The sequence below is a fragment of the Colius striatus genome, chromosome 25, assembly GCF_028858725.1.
Source record: "Colius striatus isolate bColStr4 chromosome 25, bColStr4.1.hap1, whole genome shotgun sequence".
NCBI classification, from domain to species: domain Eukaryota; kingdom Metazoa; phylum Chordata; class Aves; order Coliiformes; family Coliidae; genus Colius; species Colius striatus.
The window spans coordinates 4,598,553-4,604,086 of NC_084783.1; the positions used below are offsets into that span (position 1 = coordinate 4,598,553).

A 5,534-nucleotide genomic window follows, 5' to 3' on the forward strand; every position below is an offset into this window, starting at 1 on the left:
GCAGCGCCAAGCCGAGCCCCGGCGCCGGGAGGCGGAGGTGCGGGGCCCGGCCCCCTCCCCCGGTGCACGCCGTCAGGAGCAGGCGGGGAGCCGCAGACAAAGAGCCGGGGCCGCAGCCGAGCGGGCACCGGGGCCAGGAGGGGGCGGCCCGGGGGCGGGGACGCGGCGGGGGCGGGGGCCGGAGGCACCGGGGAGCCGAGCCCGGGAGCGGGGCGGCGGGGGAGGCTCGGGCTGCGCTCGCCGCGAACAAAAGGCTCCTCCTGGCCTCGGAGAGTGCCGTGGCCTGGGGCCCCGCAGCACCATGCCCCGCCAAGAGCCCGGCTGCGTCTGGGGGGTCCTCCTGACCCTCTGCAGCCTGAGCGCAGCCCAGCCCCGGGAGAGGCAGTAAGTACCCAGAGAAGGTCGCGCAGCCTGCGGCGGGCTCCCTGGAAGGGGTGATGGGGAAGGAGAGGAAGGGATGAGCCTCCCTCCTCTCTGCGAGGGGCTCCGGGAGTGGTTGCCCCAGCTACTTAACAAAGCCTGCGAAAAGTCACGTCGAGGAGCTGAGGTCGGGGAGGCGAGCGGCGGCTGCTCCTGAGCCCAGCAGCACGTTTGTGCTCGCCGGTGCAAAAGTGCACAGCACAGAGAAAGGAGAGGGGGGAAGAAAAGAAAGTCTCCGGAGAAATACCTGCCTCTAGCTGCTCCAGCAAGCGGCTGCAAAGCTTTCTTCTGCAAACAATTCTTTAAGGAATCCGGGGTGTTGCGCAGGGGCTGCTGTTGGGTTTGGGATGGTTGAAGGTAATGATGGTTGCTCCGTAAGAGCACGTGAAGGATTCTTGTGTGGAAAGTCACATTTCCCTGCGGGGAAAGCTTTCTGGATTTTAGGAATTGAGTCCTCAGCTCCTTCTGGAGTGTTTAGGTTAACGTTGATCAAGGTTTGCTGCTTTCTTTCCTTTATCTATGGCTTATTCTAGCCCATCAACACCATGAATAGCTGCATTAATGAAGAGCCACCCACAGCCTATTTTCATTTGCTTAGTAGTAAATATCTCTTTCTACCAAGTTTTGGTGTGATCTGGCAGAGCTGTTAGTGAAATGTGCTTCAAGGATCTGTCCAGTCACTGTCAAGTTAACTGTTAAATTGCCGAGTTAAATATTTAATGTCCAAACGCTCCTCATGAAGTGATTTCAGTATCTGTGCCGATGGGTTGATGCTTCAGAAAGAGCCACAGCAGTTTAGAACAATGTGAATACATGTGCTTCACATATGGCACTGCAGTGCTGTGCTTCTCTGACAGTTTTAATCTAATCATTTCATCCTGGATGCAGATGGTACTCCCTCTGCAGCTTCTTTCTTACCAAGAATTTACAGACAAAGTAGTAACTTTTAGTTGTTATTTGTTATTGTTCTGATGAATTTTCAAACCTGGCAACCACAAGGTTTTGAATCTGTAAATACCCAGTGCAATTAAACTCAAATGCCACAGAGATCTGAACTTCCTTTGGGGGTAATGAGATCTCCATGGCAATGAGGCCTGCTGAGTGAGAAACAGGGGGCTGGAATTTGATAAAAGGTGATTTAAGGGCTGTAAATCATCATCATCTTCATCCCAGAGTGACAATGAATCATGAACTAAACCAAACTGTCTCATGGAGCTGTAAAAAGGCATGGGCTGAGAAATAGGGCTTCAAGAGTCATATGAGGAATTGCCTCATGTAAAAAATCCTTTGGGGCTGAAGAAAAAGCAGAAAGGTGTGTCATGAAGAGAATATAAATGTGTTGCTTACAGCCCAGTGCATCAAAGAGCTCAGAGTCTGTAATCCTTCGAGTTGACAAGTCCATGGCATGGTGCCATTCAGGAATGGTATAGATTCCATTCAGCAGCACAAGGACTGTAGTGCAGATGGGAGGTCGTCTGGGGTGGCTTTAAAACTCTGTATGTGCCAGCTAAAATAAGTCCTTTTTGCCCACTTTTAAACTTGGAAGATAGAATTGTTTGAACAAAAACATGTTAGAATTTGAGCCCAGTCTTGTAGTTGTAGTTTCTGAGCTCCTTCTGTAGAAATTGGAAGTTTAGATGTGGTAGGTTGATGTGAGTCTGACATCCAGAAAGTGCTGAATATCATCACTGAGAGTCTCCTCTTCTTTGTGACAAGTTAACTCTGTAAGGGGAGTGATGAAAAGTAACTGAGATAAAAATGTTAGAAGTATCTGAGTCCTTTCCAAATGAGACATTATCTACAAAACTCTATTGGAGGCTCAGGTATCTCTTTATTCTTTCCCGAACTTCAGCTTTTTTATGGTTAGTTACAGGTTTAGTGTGTTTCTACAGAGTGTATAAATGAATGTATTTATAACGTGTGCAGTAAAGGTCACTATTACTGCCTTTAAATACTGAGGGTTGTTTATGTTATGCATAGAGTGACATACAAATAAGAATCACACTCTTGTTGCTGTTCTTGACTGTCTGCTTCCAATTTTGCTTCTCAGGGGCTATTTGATTGCAGCACCTTCTGTTTTCCGCTCTGGTGTTGAGGAAGCGATAAGTGTAACCATCTTTAACTCTGTCAAGGAGACAACAGTTCAGATTCAGTTAGTGGTGAAAGGAGAAACTGTGTCACAAAGCCATGGAACAGTTCTGGGTAAGTTCCTACAATTCTGAGCTTGAGAACTAGTTTCTAAGTTGAGATGCAGTGAGAGCACATCAGAGTCTCGTGGAGAGTTGCTTTAGATGATAATGGAACTGGAACCAAATGAATTAATTCCTTATCTAGTAAAACTTCTCAGGTGGTTGTGCTACTGTGATTTTGAGATGTGTGTGATCTCAAACATCCAAGACTAATAATTTTGGAACCTCAAGACATGCAGAGACCCCAGATAACTGCTATTGAAATGTTTTACGGTGAATATCCTTTCTTTTGAAATCTGAATGAGTGACCCTGGGCAGCTGGGGAAGGGATAAAAAAAATGACACCACCATCATCATCATCATTTCCTACCTTTGTTTTAAGCTGAGTGTGGGAAATGCAACCTCTCCATCTTCAGGCCTGAGTATTGCTGAAAGATGTGGTAATGTTTGAGGAATTGGATAAGTTGGATAATATTTTGTGGGGTTGTGTTTTAAAGGCAGATTCTTCTCTGTCCTGTAAGGACTGAGAGTGTTTGATTATGTCCAACTTACTACTGAATGTGTTTACATTATGGAAAATGAAACCCAGTAGCACTGTTCTTCCACTGCTCACACTGGTGTAAGCTGTAGTGTAGACAGGGCTCAGGCAATCAGGCTTTTTAACCATCATGTTTTAAGCCTTTTCTGTGTAAAAACTGGGAGTTACATAAAAGCCATTTCCTTTCTTGGAACAGATTGTATCTGGTTTCATCCTCCCCTTGTCTTTGAAACTGGCTGACACTTGTTGAGTAATTCAAAGGGGGTGATGCTTCCACATGTGGACAACCTGTGCTAGAGAGAAATCTTAGATATGGCTGTATCCAGCCATCAAAATAAATTCTGTGACTGTTTGTTTTGAGAATTATCCTACTCCAAAAAGAGAACATGTCCTTTTTACAGCAAAATACTTCAATGAGTACAGGATGCTCTGTGCTGGAACCTCAGCCTTGATGGTACTCTAACCATAAAGCACTTTGTAGTTTACCTTGTACAAAAGCTGTGAATAAATGTGGACATAGTTTAATTTAGAGAACTGTGCTGGGCCCAACTTGCTCACCCTGGAGATAGTTTTGCACAATGCAAGAAAATTACTTCAGGTGAAATCATACTGAAGGGGTGTTGCAGTCAGCAGCTCCGTGATGTGGGAGTTTCATTCAACTACAAATGTCTAAAAGGGTAGTACCTGAGCTTGGCAAGAATAACACACTCTCTCTCTCTCTTTTTAGATAAAGGAACAATTAAGCTGAAGGTGAGTATCAATTATTTTAAGATGGTTTTGGTGAAAACATGAGGGACTTGCTTTCAACCACAGCAGGTATTGCTCCCTGAGCAACTGCAGCACAAATGCCACATTCTGGTGTACACACCAAAGAGGAAGCAACCTTCACAAGAGTAAGAATGGAGACAGAAAAGAACAAAGCTTAATCCATCACAGCTCATCTGTCAGGTCCTTACACCATTAAAGAAAATGTGTACAAGAGGTTTATGACAAGGTATTATTTTGGGGGGGGGGGGAGAATAAAGTTATTAAATAGTTAAATTATTAAAGAACACACGCACTATTCATGCACAAGTGATATTATTTCAGTCTGCTTAGCATATCCCAAGGAGTGGACAGCTGCCCCAGGATCTATCCTCTTCTCACTTTCCTTCTATTTCCATGCCATCCTTTCTTCCCTGTTAAAGTAGCACAAGCATTCATACATTCATACAGCCACAAAGCAAACTGAACTGGGAAAAATGTCCAAATGAAAGTTCCTTGTTTCCCCAGGTTAGTTTACACCCAGATCATTTCCCTGGCTGAATTCACCACTTGGCTACACAAACATTTATTCATCCTCCCACGTAAATCCTCCTACAAAGCTACAAAAGCAGCTTGAGGTAGAAACAGAATTTGATCAGTTCTTAAATCAGCTGTGACAGCTTAGAGAAGCCATAACTATGACAGAAGGAGCAGTCCATAGATGCAAGTAGGAAGACAGTTCTGACACTGAGATCCACACTTTGGTTTGTTTCATAGAATGGTAGGGGTTGGAAGGCACCTTTAGAGATCATCTAGTCATCACCTAGTTTCCCCCAGCTGACCACTTTTCATGAAAGGTACAAGTCAGGAACAGTATTTGCCCCCACACAGCTTCAAGGAAACAGCGTCTACAGATGACCAGTGCAAATACTGCTGTCAGCTCCTCCTAACCCTATACACTGTAGTGATTTTTCGAACTTGCATAATTTACCCAGACAAGAGACTGATAATCTCACTTGTGTAAGCCACATCCTTGCTGTAGGAAGCTTCAAACATGTTTTTTAGCTTCAATTTTAGGCAACAACGTAAATGCAGTCTTACTGCAGCTGCTTTTCAGTTCAGTTAACAAGATACCAAACCACTCAATTCACAAGCCATTACGCCTTTCACATCTACTTTTTCCTCACTGGGTTTCAGGAGCCTCATTCATGAGTCTCCAATAGTAACCCTTTCTCATTGCTTTTTCCTCCTTTCATCCTTGATGTAGGCCAGCAATCTAACTTCAACCTAACATCAACCTCACGGAAGTCAACTTCCTCTTCACCACCAAGTTAAAAGCCTCCAGACTTAGTAACATTCTATGCCTTTATGGGTGATTTTTGTCTCAGCTGCAATTTGGTGCACTCACATCACCAGGACTAGGTTTGCTTATATTGCTTTAGCTCACCAGTTTATTAGCTTATCAATGGATAGTCAAAGGAAAATGAAGTACCTCCTTTGTTTTAACAGTTTGTAAAGTTGCATACCCAGAATATCAGTTGCATTTTTTTTTTCAAGAACAAAATGCTCTAATTATACACCTACATGCCAGATATTAAAAAAAGATGCAGAGAAATGCCAATGAAGTTGCTTTTTGCTACTGA

At 44.4% G+C, this 5,534-nt stretch overlaps 1 long non-coding RNA gene across 1 annotated transcript; it reads left to right on the forward strand.

The window, feature by feature from the left end:
- Window positions 1–1,367: 1,367 nt before the first annotated feature.
- Window positions 1,368–4,128, forward strand: LOC133627809 (uncharacterized). Its single transcript, XR_009820411.1, has 2 exons — window positions 1,368–2,622; window positions 3,875–4,128. It is a non-coding gene; the product is annotated as an uncharacterized LOC133627809 (long non-coding RNA).
- Window positions 4,129–5,534: the final 1,406 nt, after the last annotated feature.